The sequence below is a fragment of the Eurosta solidaginis genome, chromosome X (genome assembly GCF_040869045.1).
Source record: "Eurosta solidaginis isolate ZX-2024a chromosome X, ASM4086904v1, whole genome shotgun sequence".
NCBI lineage: Eukaryota > Metazoa > Arthropoda > Insecta > Diptera > Tephritidae > Eurosta > Eurosta solidaginis.
Genome location: NC_090324.1, coordinates 115,299,673 through 115,313,538, shown reverse-complemented (window position 1 = coordinate 115,313,538; position 13,866 = coordinate 115,299,673). Strand labels below are relative to the sequence as shown.

At 41.1% G+C, this 13,866-nt stretch overlaps 1 pseudogene; it reads right to left on the bottom strand.

Moving 5' to 3' along the window:
* LOC137235086 (transcription elongation factor SPT5-like) overlaps positions 1-5,602 on the bottom strand; it is a 31,249-nt pseudogene extending 25,647 nt beyond the window's left edge.
* Positions 5,603-13,866: the final 8,264 nt, after the last annotated feature.

Here is a 13,866-nt window from a genome sequence, read left to right as displayed (position 1 = left end):
AATACTCCTTATCACCTTTTGTTTGATACGCATATTGTACAAACGCATTCTAGAGTCAACCCTGGTCCACCTTTATAACGCTATCTCGAAAAGGCGTCCACCTATAGAACTAAGGCCCACTCTCTTTTAGAATACTCATTAACACCTTTCATTTGATACCCATAACGTACAAACAAATTCTAGAGTCACCCCTGGTCCACCTTTATGACGATATCTCGAAAAGGCGTCCACCTATAGAACTAAGGCCCACGCTCTTTTAAAATACTCATTAACACCTTTCATTTGATACTATATCGTACAAACAAATTGTAGAGTCACCCCTTGTCCACCTTTATGGCGATATCCCGAAAAGGTGTCCACCCATAGAACTAAGGCCCACTCCCTTTTAAAATACTCATTAACACCTTTCGTTTGATACCAAGATTGTACAAACGCATTCTAGAGTCACCCCTGGTCCACCCTTATGGCGATATCTCGAAAAGGCGTCCACCTATAGAACTAAGGCCCACGCCCTTTTAAAATACTCATTAACACCTTTCATTTGATACCCATATCGTACAAACAACTTCTAAAGTCACCCCTGGTCCACCTTTATGGCGATATCTCGTAATGGCGCCCACCTATAGAACTAAGGCCCACTCCCTTTTAAAATACTTATTAACACCTTTCATTTGATAACCATATCGTACAAACAAATTCTAGAGTCACCCCTGGTTCACCTTTATGGCGATATCTCGAAAAGGCGTCCACCTATAGAACTAAGGCCCACTCCCTTTTAAAATACTCATTAACACCTTTCATTTGATACCCGTATCGTACAAACAAATTCGAGAGTCACCCCTTGTCCACCTTTATGGAGATATCTCGAAAAGGCGTCCACCTAGAGAACTAAGCCACGCCTTTTAAAATTCTCATTAACATCTTTAATTTGATACCCATATCGTACAAACAAATTCTAGAGTCAGCACTGCTTCATTTGCAATTTGTGCTTCACCTGTTTCCATATCTGTTCCAAGTGGTTCGTATGTTGGATCATCATTAACTGTTGGCATTTTTGGTATTGTTGTAGGTGTTTCTTCTACAATGTCATCCATATATTCAGGTATTGTGAATTTTCTATCATTATGTTGGTCCATCATAAATTCTTTTAAATGGTTTGGTATTAAACCAGATGATCATTCTGTTGTTTTTAACTTGCAGTTACATTTTCCAAAGGAAAATAATTCATTTGTTGATTGTACGATTGCTGTAAATTCCTGAACTTTTTTTCTGTGTTTAATGCTTTCGTGATATTTTTCAATTAAAACATTTAGTTTCAATCATTCAATTTATTCCAAATTTCAGCCAATTTATCAAATACATGAGGAGTTAAATTTTTATGCGAAAACATTTTACTTTGAAAATTAGCATGATCACTAAAAAAAAATAAAATTTTAAAATGTCACGACTATAGGGTAAATTCCGATTATTTAATTCACATGATAAACTAAATGCAATAATATCGTGTTCAAGTATATGAGATAAAGTGGATTCAGATGATGTAAGATTGTACAACCGCATTCTAGAGGCACCCCTGGTCCACCCTTATGGCGATATCTCGAAAAGGCGTCCACCTATAGAACTAAGGCCCACGCCCTTTTAAAATACTCATTAACACCTTTCATTTGATACCCATATCGTACAAACAACTTCTAAAGTCACCCCTGGTCCACCTTTATGGTGATATCTCGAAATGGCGCCCACCTATAGAACTAAGGCCCACTCCCTTTTAAAATACTTATTAACACCTTTCATTTGATAACCATATCGTACAAACAAATTCTAGAGTCACCCCTGGTTCACCTTTATGGCGATATCTCGAAAAGGCGTCCACCTATAGAACTAAGGCCCACTCCCTTTTAAAATACTCATTAACATCTTTCATTTGATACCCGTATCGTACAAACAAATTCGAGAGTCACCCCTTTTCCACCTTTATGGAGATATCTCGAAAAGGCGTCCACCTAGAGAACTAAGCCCACGCCTTTTAAAATTCTCATTAACATCTTTCATTTGATACCCATATCGTACAAACAAATTCTAGAGTCAGCCCTGGTCCACCTTTATGGCGATATCCCTAAATGGTGTCCACCTATAGAACTATGGCCCACTCCCTCTTAAAATACTCTTTAATACCTTCCATTTTATACACATGTCATACAAACACATTCCCGGGTTACCCTAGGTTCATTTTCCTACATAGTGATTTTCCCTTATTTTGTCTCCATGGCTCTCAGCTGAGTATATAATGTTCGGTTACACCCGAACTTAGCCTTCCTTACTTGTTTTAATTTGTGTTTTGCATTTTCTTCTTCAGCCAAATTAACATATCCAAGTAATTCAGAATTAGGCTCTTTTAGAACAACTAAATGGGGTTCTTTTACCATATTTGTATGAAATTTCTCATTAATTTTCTCTCTAGTTAATGGATAATTTTTTCTGCCATCGAAAGAAAATGCAGTTATGTTGGAATCTATGTATCGTTTACGGTAAAAGTCTAGTTGAGGGATCGACTGCTAATACGCTACCAAAAATATCGAAAGAGGTGTCAAACGACGTGTCTTAACATCAGTATTAATAATCCGGAGGCGGAAAGTAAACATTTTAACTGGTTCAAAAGATATTAACGAAAAACCGAAAAATTACCCTCGGGTCCCCCCGAAACCGGGGGTGGTATCCATAAAAATTTTGCGCAGAACACATTTCTGCATTCGCGGCATTCGGCCGAGCAAAACACTTATGTTCACAATTTTTTTTGTGGCTACACCAACATTACAACAACCACATGAAAATCGCCAAATTCAACTGCAAATATCTCCGGGCAGAGATACAATTTTTCTTTTCCGCCTTCGGATTATTGTTGCCGAGGGCAATATGCGTTTTTGGCAGGGTATTAGCAGTCAACCCCTTAACTAGACTATTACCTCGTTTACGAAGCACTTCATCTCTAGCTTTAATTTTTTCTCTTGCAAATTTAGATTTATCTATTATGACAAGTTCACCACGAACATCTCGAAAATTTATATCTTCGAAAAGGGCTGTTGCTAAATATGAAGCAACTCTATCTGAAACACCGAATCTGTCACACATCATAGCAAAATTTATAGCATCGTATCGTTGAGTATAATGTCCTCGTTTCATTGTAACATATACTTCTGCAACTGCTTCATTTGCAATTTGTGCTTCACCTGTTTCCATATCTGTTCCAAGTGGTTCGTATGTTGGATCATCATTAACTGTTGGCATTTTTGGTATTGTTGTAGGTGTTTCTTCTACAATGTCATCCATATATTCAGGTATTGTGAATTTTCTATCATTATGTTGGTCCATCATAAATTCTTTTAAATGGTTTGGTATTAAACCAGATGATCATTCTGTAGTTTTTAACTTGCAGTTACATTTTCCAAAGGAAAATAATTCATTTGTTGATTGTACGATTGCTGTAAATTCCTGAACTTTTTTTCTGTGTTTAATGCTTTCGTGATATTTTTCAATTAAAACATTTAGTTTCAATCATTCAATTTATTCCAAATTTCAGCCAATTTATCAAATACATGAGGAGTTAAATTTTTATGCGAAAACATTTTACTTTGAAAATTAGCATGATCACTAAAAAAAAATAAAATTTTAAAATGTCACGACTATAGGGTAAATTCCGATTATTTAATTCACATGATAAACTAAATGCAATAATATCGTGTTCAAGTATATGAGATAAAGTGGATTCAGATGATGTAAGATTGTACAACCGCATTCTAGAGGCACCCCTGGTCCACCCTTATGGCGATATCTCGAAAAGGCGTCCACCTATAGAACTAAGGCCCACGCCCTTTTAAAATACTCATTAACACCTTTCATTTGATACCCATATCGTACAAACAACTTCTAAAGTCACCCCTGGTCCACCTTTATGGTGATATCTCGAAATGGCGCCCACCTATAGAACTAAGGCCCACTCCCTTTTAAAATACTTATTAACACCTTTCATTTGATAACCATATCGTACAAACAAATTCTAGAGTCACCCCTGGTTCACCTTTATGGCGATATCTCGAAAAGGCGTCCACCTATAGAACTAAGGCCCACTCCCTTTTAAAATACTCATTAACACCTTTCATTTGATACCCGTATCGTACAAACAAATTCGAGAGTCACCCCTTTTCCACCTTTATGGAGATATCTCGAAAAGGCGTCCACCTAGAGAACTAAGCCCACGCCTTTTAAAATTCTCATTAACATCTTTCATTTGATACCCATATCGTACAAACAAATTCTAGAGTCAGCCCTGGTCCACCTTTATGGCGATATCCCTAAATGGTGTCCACCTATAGAACTATGGCCCACTCCCTCTTAAAATACTCTTTAATACCTTCCATTTTATACACATGTCATACAAACACATTCCCGGGTTACCCTAGGTTCATTTTCCTACATAGTGATTTTCCCTTATTTTGTCTCCATGGCTCTCAGCTGAGTATATAATGTTCGGTTACACCCGAACTTAGCCTTCCTTACTTGTTTTAATTTGTGTTTTGCATTTTCTTCTTCAGCCAAATTAACATATCCAAGTAACTCAGAATTAGGCTCTTTTAGAACAACTAAATGGGCTTCTTTTACCATATTTGTATGAAATTTCTCATTAATTTTCTCTCTAGTTAATGGATAATTTTTTCTGCCATCGAAAGAAAATGCAGTTATGTTGGAATCTATGTATCGTTTACGGTAAAAGTCTAGTTGAGGGATCGACTGCTAATACGCTACCAAAAATATCGAAAGAGGTGTCAAACGACGTGTCTTAACATCAGTATTAATAATCCGGAGGCGGAAAGTAAACATTTTAACTGGTTCAAAAGATATTAACGAAAAACCGAAAAATTACCCTCGGGTCCCCCCGAAACCGGGGGTGGTATCCATAAAAATTTTGCGCAGAACACATTTCTGCATTCGCGGCATTCGGCCGAGCAAAACACTTATGTTCACAATTTTTTTTGTGGCTACACCAACATTACAACAACCACATGAAAATCGCCAAATTCAACTGCAAATATCTCCGGGCAGAGATACAATTTTTCTTTTCCGCCTTCGGATTATTGTTGCCGAGGGCAATATGCGTTTTTGGCAGGGTATTAGCAGTCAACCCCTTAACTAGACCATTACCTCGTTTACGAAGCACTTCATCTCTAGCTTTAATTTTTTCTCTTGCAAATTTAGATTTATCTATTATGACAAGTTCACCACGAACATCTCGAAAATTTATATCTTCGAAAAGGGCTGTTGCTAAATATGAAGCAACTCTATCTGAAACACCGAATCTGTCACACATCATAGCAAAATTTATAGCATCGTATCGTTGAGTATAATGTCCTCGTTTCATTGTAACATATACTTCTGCAACTGCTTCATTTGCAATTTGTGCTTCACCTGTTTCCATATCTGTTCCAAGTGGTTCGTATGTTGGATCATCATTAACTGTTGGCATTTTTGGTATTGTTGTAGGTGTTTCTTCTACAATGTCATCCATATATTCAGGTATTGTGAATTTTCTATCATTATGTTGGTCCATCATAAATTCTTTTAAATGGTTTGGTATTAAACCAGATGATCATTCTGTTGTTTTTAACTTGCAGTTACATTTTCCAAAGGAAAATAATTCATTTGTTGATTGTACGATTGTAAATTCCTGAACTTTTTTTCTGTGTTTAATGCTTTCGTGATATTTTTCAATTAAAACATTTAGTTTCAATCATTCAATTTATTCCAAATTATCAAATACATGAGGAGTTAAATTTTTATGCGAAAACATTTTACTTTGAAAATTAGCATGATCACTAAAAAAAAAAAATTTTAAAATGTCACGACTATAGGGTAAATTCCGATTATTTAATTCACTTGATAAACTAAATGCAATAATATCGTGTTCAAGTATATGTGATAAACTGGATTCAGATGATGTAGAAGGATTTGGTTCATCCATTTTAAATTTAAATACAAAAAGCTGTAAAGAAAAAAAATTGTCCATAAGAAATTTGTTAGAAATTATAATATAGTACTTAAAAGTTCAGTTTCCTTCCATCGTTGGCAAAATCCTTGATGAATGGCTTTGAGCTTTTGCCATCGGTTGACGATTGACATCGGTGTTCCTTGAACCTCTGGTTCTGCATTCGCGAGTATAGGGCTCCCAATCAAAAAGTGTCCAGGGGCGAGGTGTTCAATGGAGTCGGGGTTGTCTGACATCGGACTGATTGGTCTCGAGTTCAGACAGGCTTCTCTTTTTGCAAGTAGAATAGACAATTCCTCCATTGTGAATTGCATGGTCGTCGAAATTTTGCGGAAATGGATTTTGAAATTCTTCATTCCCGCTTCCCATGGAGGATTTCCCATGTGGGGTGCTCCTGGTGGGATAAAATGCCAGTGGATTTCTTGATGGGCATATGACATAGTGGTATGCCGAGCAGCTTCAGTGATGAAATTCCGAAGGTCTTGCCTTAATGCCTTGTTTGCTCCTACAAAGTTCGTCCCATTGTCCGAATACACCTGGTGGGGACAGCCTCGCTCAGATATGAACCGCGCAAATGCATCCAGAAATGTGGCTGTCGATAGATCGCTAGTTGCCTCTAATTGTATTGCTTTCGTAGCAAAGCAAACAAACACGCAGACATAACCCTTCGTTAATAGGCATGCCCTGCCCGTATAATTTCTGATGTCGAACGGACCAGTGAAATCGATTCCGGTATTAGTGAAAGATCGAGAAAGCTCCGTTCGTTCCGGCGGTAGTGCTGCCATCAACTGCTCACGTGTCTTTTTGTGTAGATGAGACATACTTTGCAATTATTGATTTTACTTTTTATGAAATTTTTTAGCTTCACGATCCAATATCCTGATCGCAAAATTGTAACATTGGTTGATTTCCTCCGTGTAGAGAAATCAAATGGGAAAATTTGACTACAAGCCGCGAAAATTCGCTGTCGTATGGGATAATGATTGGACAACATTCGTTGTAAGGTATCGCCGATAGCTCCAATCTTCCTCCCACGCGCATTATTCCGTCCGCATCGAGGAAGAGGTTGAGGGTGCGGATGGAACTCTTTGAGCTCACGGGATCTTCAGTGTAGTATCGTTACTGCGTTAAAAGAATAAGCCGGGTTTTAACCGTTTTAATTTCTTCCGGTGAGATAACTGAGGTACCCGCGCGGGGGGTTAACTTATGCACAGGATGCATATTGCGGTAGAACTGGAAGATCTGTGCGATGACTCTAAAGACTCTAGAAAAGTAAGAAACTCGCTCCAGGATATCCGGCAGTTCTGGAACGCTTATGGTATGAGCTCGGACAGCTCGTTTCCATAAGTAAGGCATCGGTTTTGCTTGGCCACTCCGATGGGGGCGCCTTTCGCCATGTTGGGCCTTGCCACCAGAGCGTGCTGTTCGCCAACTCTTGCGGAGTTACGCCGCGGATCATCGCCAGATTCCACATGATTCCGTCCCTCCACTCCGACGAGCTCATCAATTTTTGCGACCCGCATCGCCACGAAGGTTGTCCAGCAGCACGGTGGCTTCTTCATCCAAAAAAGCACGATGGTCCGTCCATTTGTAGATGGTCGGCTACGTTACGGCGAACTGGGGGAGGAAAGCGTGGATAAGTCCGGCCAGAAGCAATGCTCAACATAACTCCAACCGTGGTAAAGAGACGGTTTTAACTGGGGACACCTTGGTTTTACCAAGTGAACTGACATGGGGAGTCCTGTTTGTTGTGCAGTCGTACACTCTAACATACAGGGCGGCTGCATATGCCTTTTCCGAGGCATCGCAAAACCCGTGGAACTCGAGTTCATGCCACGGTGTGAAATGAATCTACCGTGGATTTTTAATTTCTGAAATGTGAGTATAATTTTTGAGAAAAATTTCCCATCGCCGCTAAAATGGAACATATCGTGTACCGCATTCCACCGTATGCCTAACATCCTGGCTTCGCTGAGGTCATCAAATTGTTCCTCGTAGTGCTATCTCGCGGTCATGGGCACCTGCGAGAACGTCGTCGACGTACATATGCTACTTCAATATCCTGGAAGCTAAAGGAAAACGAACCCTAATACCATCAGCGAATTGGAGGAGAGTCCTGATAGCAAAGTACGGGGCACAGTTTACTCCAAAAGTCACTGGGTGGAGTTCGTAGTCTACCAGCTCATCGTTCTGAGACTCCCGAAAAATTATCCTGTGAAATTGGGTGTCAGCGGGGTATAACAGGATCTGCCTATACATTTTCTCGATGTCTGCGTTGAACGCATATTTAAAAAAACGCCATTTTAGTAATAGGGCTTGCAGAACTGGTCCAGGGTATAAAACATCGTTCAGACTAATTCCATTCGACGTGGGACTTGAAGCGTTGAAGACCACGCGCACCTTCGTGGTAGTACTGTCCGGTTTGATGACTGCGTGGTGAGGTAGGTAATAGGGTATTAAGGAGTTCCTGCCCTCCGCGGGCTTCACTGGTTTCATATGCCCCAGCGTGATGTACTCCCACAGCACCTTATGGTACTCGTCCTTTAACTCCGGTTTTCGACACATAGCGCTTGCGTTGCAGATGAACTGTTGCACTGTGCTGCTTCGCGAATGTCCAGTATTGATGTCGTCGGGGAACTCACGTCGAAATGGTAATGCTACCATGTACCGTCCGTCATCATTCCTGATCGTTGTCCTTACATAGCGGTTTTCGCAAAATTGTTCCTCGGGGGTAACAGACTTTTTGTTCGGAAATTGCTCTAATTCTCAAAACCAGGTTAACTGGGCGCTCGAAAATTCCATATGGAGGGAGACGTAAGTCTCTGGAATCCTTTGGAGGGGGAGCGGGGCTGGGCCAGTCAGGATCCAGCCAAACACTATCTCTTGAGCTAATAAGGAGCCTAAGACATCCTTCTTTACACATCCTTTTAACACCGCGTGGTACAAGTCAGCACCGATAATCATGTCTGTTTAAGTTTCACTAGCCTTTCTAATGTGCCTACGGAGGGCAACTTACTTGCTGGGTTGGCTACTTACGCCTTTTTATCACCTCTCACTCAATAATTAACACATCACACGATATTTAAATAATAAAAAGGTTTATTATATTTATTTAGTATTAAAAAGTTCACAAACTAACTTGGAGTTAACAAGAGTTTAGGGAGTAGACAAAAATATATGGGTTTCACAGCGCGCTCAACGACAACTGACCAATTCCGTTTAGCGGCTGACAGTTGAGCCTTTGGTTTTTTTTTTACTTCTTTACGTATGTATATGTACGTATGTATACTTAAGGTACGTACATGACAAAGAAGCGGTATTCTTCCAATTTGATTTAATAGATTTTACATTAGGGTGTTCGAATTTATAATATAATTTTTTTAGATGAGTATGAATTTACAGATAAGTATGAGTTTAAGGTAAGTATACGTATATACGTATTTTACTTCATTAAATTAATTCCTTGGCTATATATATGTACATATATGAAGAGTTAATTTTTATAGAGTTCAGGTAAGTATAAGAGTAGATTTACATATATAAAATTTGAAAATAACATTTTAGAGTTCAATAAATTTTCTTCCTCCATGTCTTCAACATGGCGCCGGGCCTGCGAAGTGGACGTGTGGAGGAGTTCTTGAAGCTGATCGAGCGTACTCTTCGCTTGCTTGACCAACTTTCTCAGATTACGTTGATTGGCGCTGCGGCTATGTAAGCGCGCCGCTGGTCATTCAATTGCACGCTGCCTGGTTCTTACACATCGATCATCACGCCTATGGTGTGTGGGTGGTGGAGGTGTCGGACATCGATTACGTGTTGCTGTTGCAATATTAGGCCGATGCAACAGCGTGTGATGAGCTCTGTCACAGTGGCGGCAGCTGCGGTGGAAGTGCACGCCCCTGTGGTGTGAGATGTGGCCAAGCAGTTTATGCAGTAGCGATGGACGCATGCAGACTCATATCGCTCTGCTGGAGCCATGGTCGCATGGCAATGGCGCAAAGAGTGGGGCGGCAGCATAGGCGGCATTTTCAAAGTTCCATAATGAGATCTGTAGAGGTAACGTTTAAAAAAATAAATTAGCATAATGGTAGGTTGAGGTTATAAGGGGGCTTGACTGATTAAGTCTGAGAAATGAGAATGGGGCAAGGGAACTAGGTGTAGAGAGCAATAGACATATTTTTGTGATGTTTCGCGTGATTATTCCGTTTTGAGTATGAATATCAACCACACGAACATTGTCATCGGGTCCTGCGTGGAGTTTGGAAACCCGTCTTAGACGCCACTCATTGGCTGGTAGGAGGTCATCTTAAACAACGACCAGATCACCTTCTTTGAGGTTTGGTTGTGGGGTTTTCCATTTTTGTCTTTTATGGATTTATTGGAGATACTCGTTCTTCCAACGGTTGCTAAATTGATGGTGCAGCACTTTAAGTAATTGCCATTTGTTCATTGGGCTGAGATTTTCTGCATTAGGTTCCGGCAGTGAGAGCAGTGGGCCACCTCGTAAGAAATGTCCTGGGGTTGACGCGAGTAAATCTCTCGGGTCTTCGGACATGGCAGAGATAGGCCGGGAGTTAAGGACTGCCTCAATTCGGATGATAAGTGTCGTAAATTCTTCAAAAAGAAAACTTGATGTTGCCGGCGCCTTTAGTCAAATGGGTTTTGAAGCGTTTGACTGCACCTTCCCTTAGACCGCCCATGTGAGGAGCGTATGGCGGAATAAATTGTCATGAGAGGCCTTGGGGCCGTAATTTTCGGCGATTTTTTGGCCAGCTTCCTTTAGAAAAAGGGAGATTTCCTTTTTCAAAGAACGATTAGCGCCGATAAAGGTTTTTCCGTTGTCGGACATGATTTTGTGGGGGACACCGCGGCGGCCAGCAAAACGAGCAAATGCGGCCTCCGCGGTCAAGTTTGAGCAGACTTCGAGATGTATAGCCCTTGTGGAAAAGCAGACAAATACACACACATGGGCTTTGGTGTGGGCACGACGTAGAGGTGACATTTTAACTAAAAATGGCCAGCAAAATCGATTCCTGTAGTATGAAAGGGAAGAGTATAGGTTGACCTTTCTGCTGGCAATGCGGCCATAATCTGCGAGCTCATCCTTTGTTCATGGATCGTGCAGGTCTTGCATTGGAAAATGTAAGCCTTTATTTGCTGCTTTTCGGCATGGAGTAGGAGAGTGTGAGTAAAATCTAGAAAAAGCGCACAGAATCTTGAGGCTTCGGGAATGATAATCGGATGACGTTCGTTGTAGCTGAGGTCGGCATTACTGAGGCGACCGTTGACACGTAATATCCCTTTCTGGACTAACGTCGAGCTGAGTGCTAACAGCGAGCTCTTTTTGCTGATTGGCTTTGACGCTTCTAATGCTTAAACGATTTCCGGATAATATATCTGTTGGGTTCGGATGATCAGGCGTTTTTTCGCGTATCTTATTTATTCTTGCTGGAGAGATTTTTCCGAGGGGACTGGTAATTTTTGCGCTTTGTGAATGAACCGATACATGTACACGGTAACGCGGAGGGCCCTAGCAAATGAAGAAAAACGTTCTAAAGGATCCAGGGCCTCTATAGTGTGTAATGCTTCGACACGTTTTTGTTCTGGTGGACTGGAATTTTGAGGAACCGCTTTGGGCCAGAAATCGGGAGACTTGGATAGCCACTGCGGGCCTTTCCATTATAGTTAGGATTCAGCTAACTCTTGGGGTTTGCATCCGCGTGTTCCAAGGTCTGCTGGATTGTTGCCGCTTGACACATGGCGCCAAGTAACATTGCCGACATTTTTCAGAATTTCCGCAGTGCGGTTTGCTACATATGTCTTCCAGGTGTGAGGTGGTTTTTGCAACCATACTAACATGATTGAGGAGTTTGACCAGAGACTTAGCTCGTGTGGGGGCAGTTTTAAATGAGAGCATATTGGTTTGACTAATTTTGAGAGTAGTACTGTCACACAAAATTCGAGGCGAGGGAGGCTTACAGTTTTTAAAGGGGCTACTTTGCTTTTTGCTAATTACAAATTTGTAGTGAAATCGTTGTCGCTATTCTGCACTCTGAGGTGCACGCATGCGCAGAATGCTTTTTCTGAGGCATCAGAGAATCCGTGCTTTTGAAATGGTTTGTCTGGAGAAAAGTCGCTCCATCGGGGGATTTTTATGTCACCTATCGCTGCGAGATTTTCCCGAAAGGTATTCGATTTGTGTAAGGCCAGAGGATTGATCTCTTCGTCCCAGTCCGTTCCTTCCAACCAGAGTTGTTGGAGGAGAGCGTTGGTTAATATCATAATTGGCGCTAGCCATCCTGCCGGGTCAAACAATTTCGCTATTAAAAAAAAAAAATAAATGTAAGGCGCGATAACCTCCGAAGAGATCTAAGGCCGAGCTTCTCTTCCAATTTGCGTCGTGCTCCTATTGATTTTCCCTACAAATCGGCCGGACGGGACCTACATGTTTTATGCCGACTCCGAACGGCATCTGCAACGCAGATGAGTTTTCACTGAGAGCTTTTCATGGCAGAAATACACCCGGAGCGCTTGCCAAACACTGCCGAGGCGACCCCGCTTAGAAAATTTTCTTCTAACTGAAAAACCTTATTTCTAAAATTTTGACGTTGCTTTGCCCGGGGTGTGAACCCAGGGCATACGGTGTGGTAGGCGGAGCACGCTACCATCACACAACGGCGGCCGCCAAACAATTTCGCTATTGCTGACAATATTTGTCGCTTTGTCCTTGAGTCGGCGGCTGGTAGAGGGTCATACGAGTACGAGAATGAGTCGTTGATAGCGTTCCATTTTATTCCAAGGGTCTTTGTGGAGATGGCATCATGGAATTTTAGAAAATCTGCATCGAGGAGATAAGATTTTGGGATGGATTTGAGTATTTCGTGGTGATTAGCCGTTATTTTCTTCAGAGGGAAACCGGCTGATCTCAGAGCTTCGATAGCTTGGGTCATGGAGTTTTTTGTGGACTGTAGGTTATATCCGCCAGAGAGGATGTCATATACATAAGTCTCATTTAGAAGAACATTTCTGGCGAGGGGAATTCATCTTTGGTGTCTGCTGCTAGCTGATGGAGGGTGCGGATTGCTAGGTAGGGGGCACAGTTCACACCAAAAGTAACTGTTTTCAGTTTAAAATCTTCGAGCGGTGTTTTTGGAGATCTGCGTACTATGATTCGCTGATAGTCCTGATCTTCTGGGTGTATGAGTATTTGGCGGTACATCTTTTGGATGTCGCCATTAAAAACGAACTTGTAGAGGCGCCATTGTAGGATTGCAAGCATCAAGTCGTTCTGCAGGGTTGGACCAGTGTGTAGTACGTTGTTCAACGAACTTCCTGAATGCGAGAGTTTGAGGCATTAAAAACGATCCGTACTTTTGTTGTTTTGCTGTCGGGCTTTATGACAGCATGATGCGGCAAATGAAATTAGTAGTATTTGCCTTCCTTGATAATTTCGAGGGGTGAATTGGGTTCCATGTGATTCGTGGTTAGATATTCTTCCAGTATTTGAGAATATTTTTCTTTTAGTTCTGGTTTCTTTTCCAATGATCTTTCTGTGCTAATATACTGCTGTTGAGCAGCGGGTCGGGAGTGACCAAGGGCTAATGTTTCCGGGAAATTTTGTTTGAATGGGAGTTTTAACATATAGCGACCATCTTCTTTTCTGGTCGTTCTCCTTTTGTAGAGATCTTCACAAAAGATGTCTTCATCTGTGAGCAGTGTGGTGGATTGAACTTCTTCCTGCTCCCAAAATTTTTTAAGAAGTTCATTTAGAGAGTCGTGGGGGTTTTCAATTATGTGGGTTGAAAACGTTGAAATTTGTTCAGTTATTG